This window comes from Leucoraja erinacea, chromosome 10, assembly GCF_028641065.1.
Source record: "Leucoraja erinacea ecotype New England chromosome 10, Leri_hhj_1, whole genome shotgun sequence".
In the NCBI taxonomy this organism is placed as follows: domain Eukaryota; kingdom Metazoa; phylum Chordata; class Chondrichthyes; order Rajiformes; family Rajidae; genus Leucoraja; species Leucoraja erinaceus.
The window spans coordinates 58,804,998-58,830,908 of record NC_073386.1 but is presented as its reverse complement, the minus strand read 5'-3'; positions in this window follow the sequence as shown (position 1 = coordinate 58,830,908).

Sequence of the window (25,911 nt, the reverse complement as noted above, 5' to 3'; positions counted from 1 at the left end):
GAAAGATAGATTCTTCATTAGTACGGGTTATGGAGAGAAGGCAGGAGAATTGGGTTAGGACAGAGAGATAGACCAGCCATGATTGAATGGCGGAGTAGACTTGATGGGGCGAATGACCTAATCACTCCTATCGCTTATGACCTTAATTTTACGAAACTTACCAAAGCCAGTTAACTTACAAACCTGTATGACTTTGGAGTGTGGGGCGGGAACCAGAGAGCTCGGAGAAAATCCATGCAGGTCACGAGGAGAAAGTACAAACTCCATACAGACAGCACCCGCAGTCAGGATCGTACCTGGGACTCCGGCAGCAACTCTACTGCTGCACCACCGTGTCACCCCTAATCTTATCTTTTTTTTCTGTCTATATTGATTCAGCCGCTCTTCTGGACAAAGGAAAAATGGTTTGGCTAAGTGAATATTGTTTCAGGGATGAATTGATACATTATTTCGTAAATCTGATCTATCTGTGTACTTTCATTCATTCATTCATGGCTGTTGGCTGAGGTTGTAAAGGCAGCAGTTCTTACTCATCCCACTGCCCTTGAGAAGATGGGGTATTACTTTCTTATGGAGTCATAAAGTTATACAGTGTGGAAATAGGCCAATCGGCCCAACTTGCCCACACCGGCCAACAATGTCCCATGTGGCCCATATCCCTCAAAACCTCTCCTAACCATGTATCTGTCAAAATGTTTGTTAAATGTCACGATAGTAACTGCCACAACGACCTCCTCTGGCAGCTTGTTCCATACACCCACCACCCTTTGTAGGTATGTTGCAAAACCTACCTGAATCGTCGCTGAGCATCTGCCCCCAGGCCGTGTGTGTGATTCTGGCGCTGTTTAGAGGGGGCGGGTTTAAAACGCGATTTTTACTAGGCTGTTGCAATCGAAAATGTTCAGCCTAGTAAATCGTTAACGAAAAATCGCTGAAAGACCCCGTCGCAAAAGGTATTATTAGTTTTTATGGCCTTGTATAATAGTTATGGTAGTTTAAAAATCACTCTCTAAACCCGCGACCTCTCGCAGCCCCAGGGTTTTATAAAGCAAACAATTAAAGGTATGTACCTTATTTTTACATTAAAAGGGGCTTCTTAAGAACCCTGTTTATAAAGTTTTCTATAGCGAGTAGTTCATTTTGGGCTCTTTATATCCCGCAGTATTTTTCTGGGCATTTGAGGGCACAAATCCAGCGCAATGTGAACGTTCTAAACCAGCGCGTTCACAGGAACCCACTAGAAAGCCGATTTAAAATGGACTTTAATTCACAGCAATTAAACACTAAATTCCTTCCATTTGGCCTATAAATTGATGTAAATGAGATTTAAAAATCATGTTTTATTGTGAATTATTTGTGAATTATTTGTGAATATTATTTGGACACTTAGGCTATTTAAAAATGTTAATCATTTATTAAGAAATGGATAGATGTTTAGATCTAGTAATTGAAGTATGAAATTAGCTACAATTGGGTAACTAACTAATTAAATGCTTTAATTTCAGGTCATCCAAGTAAGATTATTTTATATTTGTTTCAGAATGGTTCAATCTAGGATAACTGAAAATTTCATTCAGTTCTCTTAATTTTTAAGAAAGTTATGGGTTTTTGACTGTTCACGATCACAGCTTTTTTGTTATGTCCATAGAAAATCAATAGGGAACAAGATGCTAATTTCCGAGTATGAAAATGGCCATAACTTTGTTATTACTTGAGATATGAAAGTGAATTAGGTGTCAAATTAAACTTATTTTTATGCTTTATCTGATGGGATAAATTGCAGACTTGATTTTTTAAATCTCAAAACTTTGTAACATTGCTACCCTTTGTATGAAAACGTTACCCCTCAGATTCCTATTAAATCTTCCCCCCCCTCACCTTAAACCTACTGTATGTCCTCTTGTACTCGATTCCCCTACTACGGGCAAGAGACTCTGTGCGTGTACCCGATCTATTCCTCTCATGATTATAAGATCCATTAGAATGTGGCTCCATTCTTGGACCAGGTGATGAATGTATTCCAAGTTGGAACTTCCAGGATCTTGAGCCAGCGACAGTGATCGATTTTCTGGTCAGGATTTTCTAGTCCTTCCCGGGCTTGGCAAGTTGCCAGGACACAACTCTGAGATGTTGCATGGTGTAGTCACGGTACAGCATTTGCCGGCACCTAGCAGTGAGTCAGCAGCTGGTAGAGCTGCTACCTCACAGCGCCAGAGACCCGGATTCCATCCTGACCTCAGATGCTGTCTGTGTGGAGTTTGCACGTTCTCACTGTGACCGCGTGTGTGGGTTTCCTCCGGGTGCTCCGGCTTCCTCCAACTTCCCAAAAATGTACGGGTTTGCTGTTGAATTGGCTTCTGTAAATTACCCCCTAGGGTGTAGGGAATGGATGAGGTAGTGGGACAACATAGAACTAGTGTGAACGGGTGATCGGTGTGGGCTGAAGGGCCTCTTTCCATGTTGTATCCCTGAACTAAACCCATGGGGGATGGGGAGAGGGGGAGTTCAGTCTGGTAATGGCGGGATGCAATCAAAGGCTGCCTGACTGCCTCCCGTCATTCTTTGATCTGTATAGTGTTGTGAGGGGGATATACAACAGTACAGTACAGGAATGGGCCCTTCAGCCCACAATGCGTACACTGCACATGATACCAGGTTAAACTGATCTCATCCGCCTGTACATGATCCATATTCCTCTATACAAAGTATACAGAAGATATACCAAAGATGGACACGAAGTGCTGGAGTAACTCAGCAGGTCAGACAGCATCTCTGGAGTTAAAGGAACAGGGACCCTTCTTCAGACTCAGTCCCGACCTGAAACGTCACCTTAACTTTTCTTCCAGATATGTTGCCTGGCCCACTGAGTTACTCCAGCACTTTGTGTCTATCCCTCTATTCCTTGCTCTTCCATGTGCCTATCTATAAGCCTCTTAAACACCACAGTCGTATTGGCCTCCACCACCCTGTATAAAATAAATCTTCCCCCGCACATCTCCATTAAACTTTCCCCCTCTTATAGAAACATAGAAACATAGAAAATAGGTGCAGGAGTAGGCCATTCGGTCCTTCGAGCCTGCACCGCCATTCAATATGATCATCCAATTCAGTATCCCGTACCTGCCTTCTCTCCATACCCCCTGATCCCTCTAGCCACAAGGGCCACATCTAACTCCCTTTTAAATATAGCCAATGAACTGGCCTCAACTACCTTCTGTGGCAGAGAGTTTCAGAGATTCACCACTCTGCGTGAAAAATGTTCTTCTCATCTCGGTTCTAAAGGATTTCCCCTCTATCCTTAAGCTGTGAACCCTTGTCCTGGACTTCCCCAACATCGGGAACAATCTTCCTGCATCTCATAGATGTGCCCTGTAGTGTTGGATATTTCCACCTTGGGGAAAAAGATTCTGGCTCTCTACCCAATCTATGCCTCTCACAATTTTATCAAGTCTTCCCCCAACCTCCGATGTTCCAGAGAAAACAATCCAAGTTTATCCAACCTCTGCTTGTAGCTGAAACCCTCTAATCCAGACAGTCTTTTTGTAAGCCAGAGTACTATCTAAATGGCGTCAAGTTGGGAAAAGGGGAAGTACAACGGGATCTGGGGGTCCTTGTACATCAGTCTATGAAAGTAAGCATGCAAGTACAGCAGGCAGTGAAGAAAGCAAATGGTATGTTGGCCTTTATAACAAGAGGAATCGATTATAGCAGCAAAGAGGTCCTTCTGCAGTTGTACAGAGCCATAGTGAGACCACACCTGGAGTATTGTGCAGCGTAGGGTTACAAGGTTAATTCCCGGGATGACGGGACTGTCATATGCTGAGAGAATGGAGCAGCTGGGCTTGTACACTCTGGAGTTTAGAAGGATGAGAGGATATCTCATTGAAACATATAAGATTGTTAAGGGCTTGGACACACTAGAGGCAGGAAACATGTTCCCGATGTTGGGGGATCATGGCTGATCATCCCCAATCAGTACCCCGTTCCTGCCTTCTCCCCATATCCCCTGACTCAGCTATTTTTAACAGCCCTATCTATCTCTCTCTTGAAAGCATCCAGAGAACCTGCCTCCACCGCCCTCTGAGGCAGAGAATTCCACAGACTCACCACTCTCTGTGAGAAAAAGTGTTTCCTCGTCTCCGTTCTAAATGGCTTACTCCTTATTCTTAAACTGTGGCCCCTGGTTCTGGACTCCCCCAACATCGGGAACATGTTTCCTCCCTTCTAAACTCCAGAGTGTACTAGCCCAGCTGCTCCATTCTCTCAGCATATGACAGTCCCGCCATCCTGGGAATCAACCTTGTAAACCTACGCTGCACTCCCTCAATAGCCAGAATGTCCTTCCTCAAATTAGGGGACCAAAATTGCACACAATACTCCAGGTGTGGTCTCACTAGGGCTCTGCACAACTGCAGACGGACCTCTTTGCTCCTATATTCGATTCCTCTTGTTATAAAGGCCAACATACCATTCGCTTCCTTCACTGCCTGCTGTACCTGGGTCTCGACCCGAAACGTCACACATCCCGTCTCTCCAGAGATGCTGCATGACCCGCTGAGTTACTCCTGCATTTTGTGTTTATCTTCGGTTTAAACCAGCATCTGCAGTTCCTTCCTACACATTGGACAGGCCAGAAAGGCCAGTGTGGGAATGGGAAGGGGAACTAAAATGTTTGGCCACCAGGAGATGGCATAGTCAAGGCGGACTGAGCGTAGGTGTACAGCAAAACGATCGTTCAGTCTGCACTTAGTGTCGTCGATACATAGGATTCCACATCGAGAACAATGGATACTGTAGCTGATGTTGGAGGAGGTGCAAGGAGGTAGGAGAGTCTAGGTCTTTGGGTATTGGGTCACTTTAAAATGGAAATTGACAGATTCTCGATTAGGATGGGTGTTAAAGCTTCAATTCAATTCAATTCAATATTTATTCCATGTCATTTGAACCTCAGTGAGGCTCAAACGAAACTCCGTTTCTACAGCCATACAAACAAAGACAATTCCTACAAGACACACAAACAATTTAATTTACACAAACATCCATCACAGTGAATCTCCTCCTCACTGTGATGGAAGGCAAAGTCTTTTCTCTCCCTTGTGCACCATTTTGCTCCCAGTGTTGAAGCCCCAGGCGGGCGGTGGTAAGTCCCATGGCATTTAAGGCCACTACGGGCGATGTACGGCCCCGCTCCAGGTCTAAATGCCACAGTCCCCGGCGGGCGTTAGAATGTCCCGCGGCCATTAAAGCGGGGAGGAGGCAAGAGAATGGGGCTGAGAGGGAGAGATAGATCAGCCATGATGGATTGCATCATTTAGCCAGGCTTCATCTTCTTTTCGTGGCCATCTTGTTACAAATGTTAGCCTCGCTGTCATCGTTCGTCCTGAAAGGCCTCCGGCGACAATCAGTGCGAGCCATCACTTGTCACAGGAGATGATGGTGGTGGCAGAATTAGCTCAGGGCACCTCCAGTTTCCAGTCCCATGACGTGGACGCTTCTGCTATGGGGCCATTTAGCCAGTGATGGAGATGATATTGTACTCTGGGTTGGCATGTGGGGCCATTTTCCAAGAGCACGAGGAATCCATGGCGATCGGATCGTCTGCATATCAAGTTGGGTAAATTGTGGTGGGCGGTGACACTTGATTGAATATTTTTGTAGTAAACACCTGCCACCCCTGGACCCCCCCTCACTCCGAGTCCCCATCCATTGTACCACTAGAGTTCAGTGGCTTTGGTGTTCCGGCAACACAAGAGGTCAGATTCAAAGCTGATCGAGACCTTTGGCCTTTGACCCTTGCAGCTGGGCTCTACCTTCTTCCTGCTGCCTGTCCGATTATGCAGACTTGATTGTCCGATCCCCTCCATGACCAGCAATTGGCCAAGGCATTAACATGTTGATCTTTCCAGCCACTGTGTACCGGGCCTCTCGTCCCACACAAAGGACATTGTCTGGGATGAATGTGTCTTGTCTGCTGTGAAAAATGAACAGTTTAAAAGGACAAGGCAAACACTCCCAGAAGGAGTGGACAGGAGGGTCTCTCTCTTCTGGGAGGTCCAATACATCTCACTAACAGATCCCCACGAGCCACCGACTCAAACTTCACTTTGACAATGAAAAGAAGAGGATGTTGTACACTTTGTTTAGTTTCGTGCTTCGAAAGTCAATGTTTGGTCTGATGGAAAGGATTTTTTTCATGTCTACACCGTCAGAACCATGGTAAAAAAAAAGGGCAGCTGGTTGGCGTAGCGGTAGAGTTGCTGCCTCACAGTGATAGAGGCCCTGGGTCAGTCCTTACTACGGGCGCTGTCTGTACGGAGTTTGCACGTTCTCCACGTGACTGCGTGAGTTTTCGCCGGGTGCTCTGGTTTCCGCCCACACTCCAAAGATAGGTTAATTGGCTTTGGTGAAAACTGTAAATTGTCGCTAGTGTGTAGGTTAGTGCTAGTGTACAGGGATCGCTGATCGGTGCGGACTTGTTGGGCCGAAGGGCCTGTTTCTTCTATTATGTATCTCCAAACCAAACCAAACCAAACTAAACTAAACTAGGCTGGACGGACCTGCAGTGTTTTCTCTGGAATGCCGGAGGTTGAGAGCAGACCTGATTGAAATAAATCAAATGATGAGGTACAGGCCTCTCACACAGACAGAACCATTGTCCCAGGGTGGAAAAATGAAATACTAGTAGAGTTGCTGCCTTACAGCGAATGCAGCACCGGACACCCGGGTTCGATCCCGACTACGGGCGCTGTCTGTACGGAGTTTGTACGTTCTCCCCGTGACCTGCGTTGGTTTTTTCCGAGATCTTCGGTTTCCTCCCACACTGCAAAGACGTACAGGTTTGTAGGTTAATTGGCTTGGTGTAAATGTAAAATTGGCCCTGGCAGGTGTTAGTGTGCGGGAATCGCTGGTCGGTGCGGACCCGGTGGGCCGAAGGGCCTGTTTCCATGCTGTATCTCTAAACTAAACTAAACTAAACTAAACTAAACACACCTATAATGAAAGGGGCAAAGTTTAAAGGAGATGTGCGTGTCAATTTTCATTACACAGGCAGTGAGTGCCTGAGACATGCAGCCAGAGCTGGTGGTGGTGGTGAAGGCAGATACAATAGTGGCATTGAAGAGATTTTTGATACACACTTTTGTCTGGCGTATGTGTGCACACAAGCATGCAGAGATATATGTGTGCACACTGGTGTAAGCACATGTGGAAACAAGGAACTGCAGATGTTGGTTTATTCCAAAGATAGACACAATGTGCTGGAGTAACTCAGCGGGTCAGGCGGCATCTATGGAGAAAAAGGGTGGGTGACGTTTCGGATCAGGATGCTACTTCCTGACCTGAACCATCACCTATCCTCATTTTCTCCAAAGATGCTGCCTGACCCGCTGAGTTGCTCCAGCACATTGTGTCTATCTTTGGTGTATGTGCATGTTTGTGTACATTTATATATAATAATAATAATGGATGGGATTTATATAGCGCCTTTCTAGATACTCAAGGCGCTTTACATCGCATTATTCATTCACTCCACAGTCACACTCGGTGGTGGTGAGCTACTTCTGTAGCCACAGCTGCCCTGGGGCAGACTGATGGAAGCGTGGCTGCTAATCTGCGCCTACGGCCCCTCCGACCACCACCAAATCACATTCACACACATTCACACACATTCACACGCAGGCAAAGGTGCGTGAAGTGTCTTGCCCCAAGGACACAACGACAGTATGCACTCCAAGCGGGATTCGAACCGGCTACCTTCCGCTCGCCAGCCGAACACTTAGTCCATTGCGCCATCTGCTGCAATGCATATATGCGGGACAGGCAGCATCTCTGGAGAGAAGGAGTGAGTGATGATTCGGGTCGAGACCCTTCTTCAGACTCAATGTGTACACCTATGAGTGCGTACATGCGCAGATATGTATACATGCCTGTGTATGCACATGTAAATGTACATACTTGCATGTTTGTATGTGTGACTTGGATAATGGTGTACACATCTTGTCACCTTGTCACCTTGTCATGGTGGAGAAGCTTGTGTGGTCCTGAGATCCTGAGAGCGATGCCGTCTGGAGCTATGCTCCTGGTAGGGCCACCCACGGCAGTAAGGTCAAGGGGGAGGTCCCTGATAAAGAGCAATCCAACCAAGACCTCAACGGTGGAACAGGCGGAGGGCGATGGCTGACCTTAGTGGAGCGTCACAACGGCTGGGAAGGCGGATGAAGCCTGCAGCAGAAAAGGGTCTCCGGTCATCTTGGACTCCATGCCACTGGATCTTGACCCAGATCTGTCAAGGACCGTGGGGTGGCTGTCTGTGCACCAGTCTCCCCACGTTAAACAGTCACACACAGGCATCCTCCATGAGAGGACAGTCATGTTAATTTTGAGTGACCGCCGATGATGATTGGTATGTATGTATGTGCGTGTGTCTATGTGTGAGTGTGTGTGTATATGTGTGTATATGTAAGTTGTGAGTGTGTGTGTGTGTGTGAATGTGCACATGTGTGTATGTATATGTGTGTTTGTGCGCATGTGTGTGTATATGTATGTGAGTGTGTATGAGTGTGTGTGTTTGTGCGCATGTGTGTGTATGTATGTGAGTGTGTGTGTGTGTGTGTGAGTGTGCGTGCGCATCTGTGAACGCATGTGAATGTGTGTGCATGTGAGTGTGTGTGTATATGAGTGCGTGTATGCGTGCGCATGTGTGTGAGTGTGTGTGTGTGTGCGTGTGTGTGCGCGTGTGTGTTGGTGCGTGCGTGTGTAAGTGTGTGAGTGCGTGTGTGCGTGTGTGCATATGCTCGTGTGCATGTGCGTGTGAGTGTGATTGTGTGTGTGATTGTGTGTATGTGAGTGTGCATGTGTGTGCGCGCATGCGTGCGTGTGCGCGCATGTGTGTGAGTGCAGTTGTGTGCATGTGAGTGCGTGTGTGTATGTATATGTGAGTGTGCATGTGAGTGTGTGCATGCTCGTGTGCATGTGCGTGTGAGTGTGTGTGTGCATGTGTGTGTATCTGTGTGAGTGCGTGTGCTCGTGTGCATATGCATGTGATTGTGTGTGTGTGTATATGTGTGTATGCACATATCAATCGCTTGCAGTTGGCAAGGCCTCCCCTCAGACATGTGGCACTGTAGGGGGCAGGAACTGTTCTGTAAAGGATAGGAGTTGCCCTGTGAAAGGTTTTGCAGTCCCATTGCAGCAGCGTCAGTGTCGAACAGCTTCAGTCAAGGCTGCTGGCCTCATCGCGGGCTGTGGCAAAGACTGGCTGGGGGGATGAAAGCTCTTCCGTAAGCCGGGATAATCTTGCTTGCATCTTCGTGTGGTAAGCATGTCCAGCTCCCATGGTGTTTGTCTGCACACTGATACTAATTGAATCTTCGGTTGCCGTTATTGAACAGAACTAGATTTCCCAGGTCCTTGGAGGCTGAGGTTGTTGGATTGAAGCAGACGTGATTTTGTCTCGGCCCGGACCTGAGTGTTTAGTGCGGTCAGCAGCAGAATACAAATAGCATCCGGTAAGAACATGCTGGTGGTCTGTGGGGTAAGGCAATGATGGTGCCAGGCGCTGCAGAAATAATTTAGTTTAGAGATACAGCATGGTAACAGGCCCTTCAGCCCACATAGTCATGCCGACCAGCGATCACCCATCCACACTAGTTATAGCCATGGAACAATACGGCGTAGAAACAGGCCATTCAGCCCACCCTTCTGCTTCATATCCATCCAGCAGTGGCTGCCTTGCCAACAGTCTATCTGTCCCCCTTCTTTGTTGTTTTAATAGTATATGTTAAATGTATGTTTTTAGTATTCTTTAGCATGTTTTATGTGGGAGGGGGGTGTGAGGGGCGGGGGTAGGTTGGGGGAATTTTTTTAAAATCTCTTACCTCGACGGAGATTTGATTTTTTCCCCCCCCATATATCGTATCTCGGTCCGCACTGCGGCCTAACTTCGTGGAGTTGAGGGTGCCTTTGCTGGAGGCCGACTTCGGGAGCTCCAACCGTGGGAGCCTGCAGGACTTTAACATCGTGGAGCTCGCGGTTCCTGGTTGGAGACCGACTTCAGGAATTCCACGCCGCGGGAACTTCGATCGACCCGATTAGGGAACTCCCAACGCGGGGCTTTGATCACCGGCTGCGGGAGCTTCTATCGCCCTGACTGCGGATGGTTCGACTGCCCCGACCACGGGGGAATAAAGAGGAAGAAGATTGGACTTTATTGCCTTCCATCACAGTGAGGAATGTGGGGAATCCACTGTGGTGGATGTTTATGTTAACTTTTATGTAGTTGTGTGTCGTGTGGCTTTTTTTTAGTATGGCTGTATGATAATTCCCGTATCACTGTACCTTAATTGGTGCACGTGACAATAAAGGACCTTCGAAACCTTTGAAATTGCCCACACCGAACAACATGACCCAGCTACACGTCCCACCTGCCTACTGTTGGCCCATATCCCTCTAAACCTGTCCCATCCATGTACCTGTCTAAATGGTTATTAAACATTGCGATATTACCCGTCTCAACTACCTCTTACAGCAGCTCATTCCATCCACCTAACACCTTTTGTGTAAAAAATGCTATCTCTCAGGTTCCTATTAAAGCTTTCTGCCCTCACCTTAAACCTATGCCTTATGCCCTACTCTGGGCAAGACACTCTGTGCACTTACCCAATCTATTCCACTTATGATTTTGGACACCTCATTCCTCATCCTCCTGCGCTCCAAGGATTAGAGCCCCAGACTGCTTAACCTCTCCTTATAGCTCAGGCCATCGAGTCTTGGCAACACCCTTATGAAGTTCAATGTTATCCCAGTTTTGCATCAAACTCCTACACACGCGGGGTGATTTACAGAAGTGTGAACGGGTGATCGATGGCCTGCATGGACTAGGTGGGCCGAAGGGACTGTTTCCAAACTAAATCTCTGAACTAAACTGAATCAGTCTGAAGAAAGGTCCTGACCTGAAACATCACCCATCCTTTTTTCTTCTGAGATGATGCCTGACCCATTGAATTACTCCAGTATTTTGCGTCTACCTTTGGTATAGACCAGCATCAGCACTTCTTTGTTTCTCCAATAACCATTCTCTTTTTTCTACCATGGTAACTTCTTCAACTGGTTCATCAGAGATGGGCAAAAGCGCTTTCTGGGCTCCTAAGCTGAGATGGGAGTGCTATTGGCCTACATAAGGTTTTTTTGTTCCCCTGACAAGTGCTTTCAAATGGGAAGTGCTGTGATTTCATCTACACAATGTGGTGATCACAGGCCAAATCATTCCCTTCAATGCTGCAACATCTCTGCTCCTCCTGACTCTCTCATGACTCCGCTCAGCGGATCTATACAGAGATACCCAACACTAAGATCAAGGCATGGAGTTTTCCCTTTAAATGTGTTTTTGGACAATCCCTATTAAAATTGTTGCCACAACTGTGCTGGCTTACAAAATTCATTTGATAGTTTTACTTTCTCCAAATCTTCACTTGCAATATTAAAAATAATCCCAACGTCAGGGTCAAAAGAAGGGTCCCGACCCGAAATGTCAACCATCCTTTTTCTCCAGAGATGCTGCCTGACCCGCTGAGTTACTCCAACATTTTCTGTGTATCCTTGGTATGAACATTACATTTTCCAATTTGAGGTAAATCTAAACCCCTCACTCTCTCCCTTTAGCCTGCTAACGCCGTCCCATGAATAGTCTTTGCTCTAACTGGATAGCACGCAACAAAAAGCTTTTCACTGTACCTTGGTGTGGGCGGCGCGACTCTCGTCAGCAGCGGCCTCTGCAGTCCGTCTGTCTTTTTATTATTTTTGTCTCGTTTTTATGTAGTTTTTATTATTTTTTTTGTGGGGGTATGTGTGTGGGGCGGTGGGGGTGTGGGTGGGGGAGACGGGAACTTTAAAATCTTTCCCCTGCACGAGAGACCCGACCTTTTCTTGTCGGGTCTCCGTTGTCGTTGGGGCTGCAACGTGGAGCGGCCTCCAACAGGAACGACCTGGGGCTCCAGTTGCGGAGCTGCGGTCCTACTCACCGTCACGGGGCTGGCTGAGTCCGGAGCGGGTGAAGCTGTGGTGGAGCGCTGCTGCGGCCCGACCCCCGGAGATTCGGAGGCTGCAACTGCGGGTCTGGCGGACGGCAACACCGGGAGCCCGCGGGTCCCTGGAGGGAGACCGCATTTCGGGGCTTCTGCAACAGGGACTTCTCCCGCCCGAGTTGCGGGGTCGAAGAGCTCCTGGAGCGGGGCCTTACAGCACCGCCCTGCGCGTTTGGAATGGCCGCGGGACTTTGCTAGCGCACGCCGGGGGCTCTAACAACAAGACCCTGTGTGCGACCTTGCATCACCCGGCGTGGCTTTAATGGCCGCGGGACAATCGCCATCGCCAGCCGGGGGCTTTGACTCTGACATCGGGGGGGGAGAGCAGTGGAGAGATACATTTTTTTGCCTTCCATCACAGCTATGTGATGGATGTTTGTGTAAATTATGTTGTGTCTCGGGTCTATTTGTTTGTAATGTATGGCTGCAGAAACGTCATTTCGTTTGGACCTCAACGGGGTCCAAGTGACAAATAAATTGTATTGTGTATTGTGTCTTGTGGTACAGATGACAATAATAAATTAAACAAAACTCATTATTTTGTCGCACATCTTCTGTTTTTTTCATCCTTGTCCTTTACCATCTGCCTATTAAAACCACCATTCTCAGGATGGCGGGACTGTCATATGCTGAGAGAATTTTGGAAATCCTTGTTCTGCTTCTCGTTACAGTGCAATGAACAAGGGAAGACAAGCAAAGAAGGTCGTACCCCGTCCGACTGCGATGGACCAGGAGGGACACACGCTGCAGTCCTCAGTCACCGACAATATCTCCGTACAGCCAAGCCCAGAGTCGCTAGTACCACAGCTCGAACAACCGCAGCGGGCTGGAGGCAAGGCTAAACGGAAGTCGGACTGGCCGGTTTACTCGGATGAGTCCGGTGCGGAAGACTCACCGCCTGAAAGCTGCAGAGGTGACCGTTTGGGCCGCATGGAAAGGCTCATGGAGCAAATGCTCCAGCGGAACTTGCTCCGGGAGATGGGGCAAGCTCACCAAGGGAGCACAAGCACTCCCGCTACAGTGCATTACCAAGCACTGGCCATCGCATCACCCTCAGCAGAGGGGAGCGTTGGCGACCAGGACTGGGCTGGTCAAGAACAGGGGTCACTGGCTGAAGAACACGGCAGTGTGCTGGGGGTGCAGGATCAGGAAGGATCTGGGAGTGGTGAACCGCTACGCGGCAACACCGCGAGCGGGGACGGCCGTTACAGCCCAAACCGGCGGCCAGTATTGACTACCTGTCCTGTAAACTACTCCAAGAACAGGTAGTCAATGAGGCGTTGGATCTTTACACGCCTCCCGAAAATTGCATATCGCTCAATGTACCAGCAGTTAACAGTCAAATCTGGGGGTACATTGGGCAGGGTATCCGAACCCAAGAACTCAAATTACAAAAAATACTGAAGCTCCTGACGTCGGCTATAACTTCATATGCTCGTTCCGTGGACGGGGTTGACATGGCAACCAATCAACAGGACACCCTGGCTCTGCTGTCAACATACAGTATGAGATCAACAACCTCTGGAAGGAGGCCATAAGACCTGCCCTCAACCCAAAATTCGCAGGACTGTGTAAAACGCCGACCTCACAGCCACAGATCCTGCTATTTGGCAAAGAACTACCAAAGCAAGTGAAAGATCTGGATGAAGAGTCCAAGGCATTTGGACTCATGAGGGCAGGTCCCGGAACGAGCAAAACCACGCAACCCAGACGGCAGTACTCCTACGCAGCCAACAATAGGCGTCTACTTCATGATACTGGTGACTCGGGGCCCGCATATCATCCCCGGAGGTTTTTTTTAGGACAGGGCCCAGAGCGGGCCCCATGGAAGATGCGCCACCCCCACACAGCACCACCCCGACAGACAAGGAACCAGAAGCCCAAGAAGTGAACATTCTACCAATAACAATGGAGGTAGGTGGGTCTGGTTCCTACCAGTACATAAAAGGTGGGGGGCCTTTGCTAACAGGGGGGATGCTACACCTGTTTTTGGAGGACTATCACACTTGACAATTATATACTAAAAAGTATTCAAGGATATAAAATTGAATTTAGTATGCCACCAGTTCAGCATGCACCCCAAAGGGGATTTACCCTCTCACTAAAAGAAAAACATGAGGGACAAGCAGAACTGGCGAGGTTACATACAAAGGGAATCATAGAGAAATCTAAACATGAACCTAAAAGCAAAAAAGATGGTGGATGTCGCATCATCATTGACTTAACCACGTTGAATACTTTTGTTAGGTATATACATTTTAAAATGGAAACATTTGTAAATGCCAAACAATTGATTTCCAAAGGATACTTTATGGCAAGCATTGACTTAAAAGATGCATACCATTCAGGAGTATTAGCTACTAAACATTTATTTGAAACCTTGGGGTTTATCATACATCCAGATAAATCTAAGTTGACACCATCCACAACCATGGACTATCTGGGATTCACAATTAACTCAGTCCACATGTCTGTAATGTTGCCAAAAGAAAAAGCAGCAGAATTGGTGCAAGTCTGTAACAAATTAATGGTTAACAATCAACCAACCATTCAACAAGTGGCAAGAGTAATTGGGAAATTAGTAGCAGCATTTCCAGCTACCCAGTTTGGACCTTTGCATTATCAAAACTTACAAAGAGCAAAGGTGCAAGCGTTAAAACAACATGCAGGTCATTTTGACCGAACCATGAAATTACCAACCAAAGCAATTTCAGAGTTACAATGGTGGAAAGAAAACACTTGGCATAGTTTCAGTCCCATCATCATCAATAACCCAACATTAACAATACAAACAGATGCTAGTGCTCAAGGCTGGGGAGCAACTAATACTATATCCAGTACAGGTGTTAGATGGAATAATCTAGAATCATCATTACTACAGACACTGGGTATAAACTATTTGGAAATGTTTGGTGCGTTCTATGGGTTAAAAGCTTATTGTTCAACTATGCACCATTTGCATGTCCGCTTACATAGAAACATAGAAACATAGAAATTAGGTGCAGGAGTAGGCCATTCGGCCCTTCGAGCCTGCACCGCCATTCAATATGATCATGGCTGATCATCCAACTCAGTATCCCGTACCTGCCTTCTCTCCATACCCCTGATCCCCTTAGCCACAAGGGCCACATCTAACTCCCTCTTAAATATAGCCAATGAAGTGGCCTCAACTACCCTCTGTGGCAGAGAGTTCCAGAGATTCACCACTCTCTGCGTGAAAAAATTTCTCATCTCGGTTTTAAAGGATTTCCCCTTTATCCTTAAGCTGTGACCCCTTGTCCTGGACTTCCCTAACATCGGGAACAATCTTCCTGCATCTAGCCTGTCCAACCCCTTAAGAATTTTGTAAGTTTCTATAAGATCCCCTCTCAATCTTCTAAATTCTAGAGAGTATAAACCAAGTCTATCCAGTCTTTCTTCATAAGACAGTCCTGACATCCCAGGAATCAGTCTGGTGAACCGTCTCTGCACTCCCTCTATGGCAATAATGTCCTTCCTCAGATTTGGAGACCGAAAAACTGCACGCAATACTCCAGGTGTGGTCTCACCAAGACCCTGTACAACTGCAGTAGAAACTCTCTGCTCCTATACTCAAATCCTTTTGCAATGAAAGCTAACATACCATTCGCTTTCTTTACTGCCTGCTGCACCTGCATGCCTACCTTCAATGACTGGTGTACCATGACACCCAGGTCTCGCTGCATCTCCCCCTTTCCCAATCGGCCACCATTTAGATAATAGTCTGCTTTCCTGTTTTTGCCACCAAAATGGATAACCTCACATTTATCCACATTATACTGCATCTGCCAAACATTTGCCCACTCACCCAGCCTATCCAAGTCACCCTGCAGTCTCCTAGCATCCTCCTCACAGCTAACACTGCCCCCCAGCTTAGTGTCATCCGCAAACTTGGAGATATTGCCTTCAATTCCCTCATCCAGATCATTAATATATATTGTAAATAGCTGGGGTCCCAGTACTGAGCCTTGGGGTACCCCACTAGTCACTGCCTGCCATTGTGAAAAGGACCCGTTTACTCCTACTCTTTGCTTCCTGTTTGCCAGCCAGTTCTCTATCCACATCAATACTGAAACCCCAATGCCTTGTGCTTTAAGTTTGTATACTAATTTTTTATGTGGGACCTTGTCGAAAGCCTTCTGGAAGTCCAGATACACCACATTCACTGGTTTCTCCCCTATCCACGCTACTAGTTACATCCTCGAAAAATTCTATAAGATTCGTCAGACATGATTTACCTTTCGTAAATCCATGCTGACTTTGTCCAATGATTTCACCACTTTCCAAATGTGCTGCTATCCCATCTTTAATAACTGACTCTAGCAGTTTCCCCACTACCGATGTTAGACTAACTGGTCTGTAATTCCCCTTTTTCTCTCTCCCTCCCTTCTTAAAAAGTGGGGTTACGTTTGCTACCCGCCAATCTTCAGGAACTACTCCAGAATCTAAAGAGTTTTGAAAGATTATTACTAATGCATCCACTATTTCTGGAGCTACTTAGATACTACAGATTGACAATACCACAGTGGTGGCCTATATTAAACATATGGCAGGATAAAATCCATATCATGTGATAATCTGGTCAACACAATCTGGCAATGGTGTGTCGACAAACATATTTCGCTATCAGCAACTTACCTACCAGGTAAGCTAAATACAGTGGCAGACACCAGGTCACACAAATGGTAACACCGAATGGATGTTAAACCCCAAAGCATTTGCTGAAATTACAAAGCAATATGGAACACCAGATATCGATCTCTTTGCATCCCGACTGAATCACCAGGTACCAACATATGTCGCTTGGGAACCAGACCCCGAGGCAGCGGCGATGGATGCATTCTCGCTGAACTGGGGGAACTACTTTTCTATGCCTTTCCCCCCTTCTGCCCCATCAGCCGGGTACTACGCAAAATACAGATGGACTCTGCTTCAGGTATTTTGGTAGTACCCGACTGGCCTACACAGCCATGGTTCCCAATGGTCCTTGACAGAGCCATTGAACCACCCATGACCATTCCCAGCGGACCAGATCTACTGATCCACCCTGTCTCAGGCGAAAGTCACCCATGCCATGACAGAATAAACCTGTTGGGTTGCAAACTCTAAAAAGATCTTTACTGGACCTGGGATTGTCAAATAGGACCATGGACATGATGACAGCATCTCACCGACTTTCCACCAAGAAACAATATCTCTCCAGTATCAGAAAATGGGAAACATACTGCTCAAGAACAGGGACAACATACAGATCAGCAACCATAACTAATGTACTGGAGTTCCTGTCCAGCCTTCACCACGATGAAGGTCTGAGCTATAGCACTACCAATTGTGCTAGAAGAGAACTGTCAGCCTATCTGGGGCAGGCACCAGGACAACAGGCCATAGGGTCTCATCCGCGGGTGGCCAAATTAATGAGAGGGATCTTCAATACAAACCCCCCTAGACCTAGGTACACCAAGATCTGGGATGTCAGTGTTGCCCTGACATACCTAAGGGGATGGCCACCAGCCAGATCCCTCACTCTGGAACAGCTAACGCTGAAAATGACTATGCTGATGGCGTTAGTCTCAGCACAAAGGGTCCAGTCCCTTTACCTACTCAGACTGGACAATATGGTCATAACATCAGACCAATTAACGTTCACTATTCCGGAGCTGGTAAAACAGAGCCGACCAGGAACAGGAGCCGACCAGGAATGGAATTCATTATGGAATTCCGGGTGTACCCACCTGACCCCCGTTCATGTGTCATGACACACCTACTACAATATACCAACACAACCAAAGATCCCCGAGGGAGAGAAAAGGTTCTATGGGTCAGCTACAAAAAGCCACATGGTCCGGTGTCGTGTCAAACCATCTCCAGGTGGCTGAAACAGGTATTGGGAGCTGCTGGAGTGGATACTGATATTTATACATCTCACTCCACCAGGGCAGCATCTACATCGGCGGCTAACAGAATGGATGTGCCATTGGACCACATCCTGGCAACAGCGGGGTGGTCCATGGAAAGAACTTTCCAAACATTCTACAACAAGCCAATAGTAAAACCTGTTTCATTTGCAGAGAGAATTTTAGACTCTGCAAATATATAATTTAAGCCTGGGGGAGCTTTATTTTCTTTGTTATTGTTTCAAATAAATTTCATTTATAAACAGATTCATGTTTGATTACGATAACATACTTCCTCCCTTGGATGACTTTGGCAGTGAGTGAAGCATGGACTGTTACATGGTTTGAAATCACAGAGCTTTGAAATCTTCACGTAGTCACTCACGTGGCTCCGAAGTAAAATAGTAAGATTAAACGAGAACTTACCAGTTTGAAGTTTGATCTTTATTTTATGAGGAGTTACGATGAGGGATTACGTGCCCTCCGCCCCCGCCCTCAATTATAAAGGTCAACTGGTATCTTAGTTCTCCTTATCTTTACTATGTTTATTTCAATTATTGTGTTGTTTCTGTGATTCCACATCATTGCTTTGAAGTATGTCGCGCATGCGTGCTGGCGGGGTCTTCACGTAATCCCTCATCGTAACTCCTCATAAAATAAAGATCAAACTTCAAACTGGTAAGTTCTTGTTTAATCTTACTATTCTCTGCCTCAGAGGGTGGTGGAGGCAGGTTCTCTGGATGCTTTCAAGAGAGGGCTAGATAGGGCTCTTAACGATAGCGGAGTCAAGGGATAGAGGGAGAAGGAAGGATGGGGTACTGATTGTGGATGATCAGCCATGATCACAGTGAATGGCGTTGCTGGCTCGAAGGGCCAAATGGTCTACTCCTGCACCTATTGTCTAATGTTTATTGTTTAACCACTGACACTCGTACTAATCAAGAATCTATTTATCTCTGCCTTAAAAGGGTACATCAACTTGGCCTCCACAGCCGTCTGTGGCAATTAATTCCACAGATTCACCACCTTATGACTAAGGAAATAAGTGTTAAATAATATGGAAATAGACCCTTCGTCCCATCTTGTCCTTGCCAATTGTTGGCATACTGGGCTAGTCCCATTTGCTTGTATTTGGCCAATATCCATCAAAAGCCATTATATATATTACTAAAAGTCTGATCTTGACCACTTCCTGTTCTTCTGTATATTGATTTTACAAAAAAAGGCTGTGATTTTTGGCCATCTTACTCAGAGGAGGACAAGAGGATTTTTCCCATCGATGAAAAATAAATGAGTTATTAGTGTTTAAAAAATGTTGAGATTCTCTTTCCTGAAGGCCACGCTCCCTCCGGAGGGACTAGAAAACCCAGAAGTGTTGAGTGCCTCAGTCAGTCTCTGCAAGATGGGGGGGCGAGAGGGTCACGTCTCTCAGTCTGAGCTGTGAATAACACTGAACACACGTCTACTAAGGATGTAACTAGTAGAGTGGATAAGGGAGAACCAGTGGATGTGTTATATCTGGACTTTCAGTAGGCTTTCGACAAGGTCCCACATAAGAGATTAGTATGCAAACTTAAAGCACACGGTATTGGGGGTTCGGTATTGATGTGGATAGAGAACTGGCTGGCAGACAGGAAGCAAAGAGTAGGAGTAAATGGGTCCTTTTCAGAAAGGCAGGCAGTGACTAGTGGGGTATCACAAAGCTCAGTGCTGGGACCCCAGCTATTTACAATATATACTAATGATTTGGGCGAGGGAATTGAATGCAATATCTCCAAGTTTGCAGATGATGCGAAGCTGGGGTTAGCTGTGAGGAGGATGCTAGGAGGCTGCAAGGTGACTTGGATAGGTTGGGTGAGTGGGCAAATGCATGGCAGATGCAGTATAATGGGGCTAAATGTGAGGTTATCCACTTTGGTGGCCAGAACAGGAAAGCAGACTATTATCTGAATGGTGGCCGATTAGGAAAAGGGGAGATGCAACGAGACCTGGGTGTCATGGCACACCAGTCATTGAAAGTAGGCATGCAAGTGCAGCAGGCAGTGAAGAAAGCGAATGGTATGTTAGCATTCATAGCAAAAGGATTTGAGTATAGGAGCAGGGAGGTTCTACTGCAGTTGTACAGGGCCTTGGTGAGACCACATCTGGAGTATTGTGTACAGTTTTTGTCTCGTAATCTGAGGAAAGACATTCTTGCCATAGAGGGAGTACAGAGAAGGTTCACCAGACTGTTTCCTGGGATGGCAGGACTTTCAGATGAAGAAAGACTGGATAGACTCGGCTTGTACTCGCTAGAATTTAGAAGATTGAGGGGGGATCTTATAGAAACTTACAAAATTCTTAAGGGGTTGGACAGGCTAGATGCAGGAAGATTGTTCCCAATGTTGGGGAAGTCCAGAACAAGGGGTCATAGTTTAAGGATAAGGGGAAAGTCTTTTAGGACCGAGATGAGAAAACCATTTTTCACACAGAGAGTGGAATTCTCTGCCACAGAAGGTAGTTGAGGCCAGTTCATTGGCTATATTTAAGAGGGAGTTAGATGTGTCCCTTGTGGCTAAATGGATCAGGGGGTATGGAAAGAAGGCAGGTACAGGATACTGAGTTGGATGATCAGCAGGCTTGAAGGGCTGAATGGCCTACTCCTGCACCTATTTTCCATGTTTCTATGTTTCTATGTAAACTGTGAGTGGTTTTACTGACCTGTCAGTACCCTTACTGTGGTTTGAAAATATAGTTTGGAAATGCTAAACTGTGTTGCCTAATTAAAGTTGCCTTGCCTTCTATGTAATTAAAAGTATGCGCTTTATATTGATTTTAGAAAAAACGCTACCATGTACGGCTGTGATTTTTGGCTGTCTTACTCAGAGTCCCCCTCCACTCATCAGGTGCCGAGGATTTTCCCAACGATGATAAATAAGGGTTATTAGTGTTTAAAAAACGTTGAAATTCTCTCTCCTGTCAATCACGCCATGAAGGCCACGCTCTCTTCTGGTGGGGGGCGGGACTATAAAACCCAGAAGTGTGGGCGTGGCTCAGTCTCTGCAAGATGGAGGAGGGAGAGGTCGCGACTCGCTGTCTTTAGTGACCTTGCACCCTGCTTGAAGTGGTAAGAAACGGCACTTGAATTTGGTGGCCTTGCACCCTGCTAGAAATGGAATTGCCGTGAGTCAACTGCCAGCCCACTAGCCGTGAGTGAGTGAGCTGCCAGCATAACAGGCTTGAGTGACTGAGCCGTCAGCCCAAGAATCCATTCGGCTCACAATGTCCATACTAGCCCTCTGGAAACCAGTCCCTTTAGCTCACAATGTCCATACTAGCCCTCTGGAACCCAGTCCCTTTAGCCCATTGCGTTGGGGGACCCCCATACTAGTGCTCCGGAAAGCCGCCCCTGCTAACATAGCTTCCTCCGGCGGCTGATATGCAGTTACGAGCGATCCTCAATTTTAACTGTTTCATTCCACTAATTAGCCTGAGTTTCTTTGGCAGATGATCATATTGAATGGCAGTGCTGGCTCAAGGGCCGAATGGCCCACTCCTACTGCTATGTTTCTGTAAGTTGCCCCTAGTGTGTAAGCGGGATAACGTGGAACAAATGTGCAAGTGATCAATGGTCGGCGTGGACTCGGTGGGCCGAAGGGCCTGTTTCAGCACTCTATCTCTAAATGTAAACATGTATTTCCTCAAACTCATTCACTTGCAGCAGAGTAGTCACTGGGCTTCAGTGGCAGGTGAATAAACCATTCCCCTCCACTCTTCAAGAACATCAGGGTTTCTGCTGATACAGATACACACAAAAAGCTGGAGTAACTCAGCGGGACAGGCAGCATCTCTGGAGAGAGGAAATGGGTGATGTTTCGTATCGAGACCCTTCTTCAGACCCGAAACGTCACCCATTCCTTCTCTCCAGAGATGCTGCCTGTCCCGCTGAGTTACTCCAGCTTTTTGAGTGTATCTTTGGTTTAAACCAGCATCTGCAGTTCCTTCTAACATTTTTCTGCTGATAAAACTGTGCTCAACCATTTACTAGCTACATTGCCCTTTTGTAATGTGGTTCTTTGTGAGGTATTTAAAATGGGTTCCTTGCAGCTATATGGGGAAAATAAATACAGTACACAATTTGATTTTAAGAGCCTTCCCATGGGCTTGCAAATGGACACAAGTAACAAATAGTGCATGGGTGATTCAATCAAAGTGACCCACTGAAGGCCTTGTGACACAATGTTTTCAAGAGAGGGTTAGATTTAGCTCTTAGGGCTAACGTGATCAAGGGATATGGGGAGAAAGTAAGAACGGGATACTGATTTTAGATGATCAGCCATGATCATATTGGCTTGAAGGGCCGAATGTCCTGCTCCTGCACCTATTTTCTATGTTTCTACAATGTTTTTCGAACCAACACAAACGATTGCAAAGGTTGTGTGCTGTTTCCCGTTTAGACCATTTCAGCAGAGGTAGTGGTATAACGTAGTTACAGTTGACTTGCTTAAGATGTGCCTTGGCACCAGTGGGGCAGCACAGTGGCACAGCTGGTAGAGCTGCTACCTCAGAGCGGCAGACACCCAGTTTGACCCCGACCTTGGTACTTCCTGCGTGGGGTTTGCGAGTTCTCTCTGTGACCGCGAAGGCTTTCTCCGGGTGCTCCGGTTTCCTCCCACACACCAAGGACGTGCTGGTTTGCAGGTTAATTGGCCCTCTGTAAACTGCTCCTAGCTTGTGTAGGGCGTGGAAGTGAAGGTGGAATGGCATGGAGCTAGTGTGTGGGTGAGTGAGGGTGATCGGCACGGTGGCGCAGCGGTAGAGTTGCTGCCTTATAGCGCCAGAGACCCGGGTTCGATCCTGACTATGGGCGCTATCTGGCATGATTAAGGTAAGCACCTCACTAGTGCGTATTGTGAATGGATTGTGTCCTGGTTTCTCACTGTGGTGGTCAAAAATTCTTGCAGTGACACTGGACCTTAGGCCTGCATGCTCCAAACCCATTGCCCAACCATGCCGACCCTTAACCTCAATGTTGAAGTCCAACACATCCATAAAGGCACCAAGGGTCCACCACCACTGTTACTTTCTTTCCTCCTCTCATTACTCCAGGGGTAAACCTGTCCTCCATTTGGCAATCTCCAAGCAACACATTTAGAAACATAGAAACATAGAAATTAGGTGCAGGAGTAGGCCATTCGGCCCTTCGAGCCTGCACCGCCATTCAATATGATCATGGCTGATCATCCAACTCAGTATCCCGTATCTGCCTTCTCTCCATACCCTCTGATCCCCTTAGCCGCAAGGGCCACATCTAACTCCCTCTTAAATATAGCCAATGAACTGGCCTCAACTACCCTCTGTGGCAGAGAGTTCCAGAGACTCACCACTCTCTGTGTGAAAGTTCTTCTCATCTCGGTTTTAAAGGATTTCCCCCTTATCCTTAAGCTGTGACCCCTTGTCCTGGACTTCCCCAACATCGGGAACAATCTTCCTGCATCTAGCCTGTCCAACCCCTTAAGAATTTTGTAAGTTTCTATAAGATCCCCTCTCAATCGCCTAAATTCTAGAGAGTATAAACCAAGTCTACCCAGTCTTTCTTCATAAGACAGTCCTGACATCCCAGGAATTATTCTCCTGCCTTCTCCTCATAACCCGACACCCTGATACTAATCAAGAATCTATCTATATCTGCCTTAAAAATATCAATTGACTTGCCCTCTTTAGCCTTAGAAACATAGAAACATAGAAAATAGGTGCAGGAGGAGGCCATTCGGCCCTTTGAGCCAGCACCGCCATTCATTGTGATCATGGCTGATCGTCCCCAATCAATAACCCATGCGTGCCTTCTCCCTATATCCCTTGATTCCACTAACCCCTAGAGCTCTATCTAACTCTCTCTTAAATCCATCCAGTGACTTGGCCTCCACTGCCCTCTGTGGCAGGGAATACCACAAATTCACAACTCTCTGGGTGAAAATGTTTTTTCTCACCTCCCCTTTATTCTAAGTCAGTGGCCCCTGGTTCTGGACTCGCCCAACATTGGGAACATTTTTCCTGAATCTAGCTTGTCCAGTCCTTTTATAATTTTATATGTTTCCATAAGATCTTCCCTCATCCGTCTAAACTCCAGTGAATAGAAGCCTTGTGTGGCAATGAATTCCACAGATTCACCACCGTCTGACTAAAGAAATTCCTCCTCATCTTCTTCCTAAAGAAACGTTCTGAGGCTATGAACCCTAGTCTGAGTCTCCCAGGTGAGGGGATTATGGAAGGAATGGATGGTGGTTCTCAACATTAAACAGATTAATGAAAATATACATACCTTGCCCACACAATAGCTACTGTACTCCAGTTGCATCTTCCTTAATCGATTTTGAAGTGCCGTGCTTTGCATTCCTATTGCATGGCATAAATTGAATAGGTGTCAAAAAGGCAATTTACTTTGATGAGCTGAGAAGCACTTCATAAATGGCCGAATAGACATTACGGTCAAACATGCTGCCAACTCTCATCATTTCCAATCACCTTGTCAGACATTGCCTACGTTAAAGGTTTATAGAGTCAGGCTCTTCGGCCCGACTCTTCCATGCTGACCAAGATGCCCAATCGAATCTAATTCCATTTACCCGCATTTGGCCCAAATCCATCTAAACCTTAGATAGACTCAAAAAGATGGAGTAGCTCAGCTGGGCAGGCAGCATCTCTGGAGAGAAGGAATGGGTGGCGTATAGGGTCGAGACTGTTCTTCAGACTGAAAGTCACGGGAAAGAGAAACGAGAGATATAGACGATGATGTAGAGAGATATAGAAGAAGATAGATAGATAGATAGATAGATAGATAGATAGACAGACAGACAGACAGACAGACAGACAGACAGACAGACAGATAGATAGATAGATAGATAGATAGATAGATAGATAGATAGATAGATAGATAGATAGATAGATAGATAGATAGATAGATAGATAGATAGATAGTTTTTAAGAAGGAACTGCAGATGCTGGAAAATCAAAGGTAAACAAAAATGCTGGAGAAACTCAGCGGGTGCAGCAGCATCTATGGAGCGGAGGAAATAGGCAACGTTTCAGGCCGAAACCCTTCTTCAGACTGATGTGGGGGGACGGGGAGAAGAAAGGAGAAAGGAAGAGGAGGCGCCCGAGGGCTGAGGGAGAGCTGAGAAGGGGAGGAGACAGCAAGGGCTACTGGAAATTGGAGAAGTCAATGTTTATGCCGCTAGGGTGCAGACTGCCCAAGAGGAATATGAGGTGCTGCTCCTCAAATTTCTGGTGGTGCTCACTCTGGCCATGGAGAAGGCCCAGGACAGAGAGGTCGGATTCGGAATGGGAGGGGAAGTTGAAGTACTGAGCCACCGGGAGATCAGGTTGGTTAATGCGGACCGAGCGGAGGTGTTCGGCGAAACAGTGCTTGGTCTCACCGATGTAGATCAGCTGACATCTAGAGCAGCGGATGCAATAGACGAGGTTGGAGGAGATGCAGGTGAACCTCTGTCGCACTTGGAACGACTGCTTGGGTCCTTGAATGGAGTCGAGGGGGGAGGTAAAGCGACAAGTGTAGCATCTCTTGCGGTTGCAAGAGAAAGTGCCCGGGGAGGGGCTGGTACGGGAGGGTTGGAAAGAATTGACCAGGGAGTTACGGAGGGAGCGGTCTTTGCGGAAAACAGACAGGGGGGAGATGGGAAGATGTGGCGAGTGGTGGGGTCACGTTGGAGGTGGTGAAAATGATGTTATATCCACTATAAACCCACTGGATTAATGGGCTTTGGTGAAAAAATTGTCAATTGTCCTTCATGCGTGGGATAGAGTTAGTGTACAGGGTGATCGCTGGCCGGTGCGGACCCGCTGGGCGGAAGGGCCTGTTTCCGCGCTGTATCTCTAAAGTCTAACACCAGTGCAACACCAACAACTTTGGAGGAAGCAGA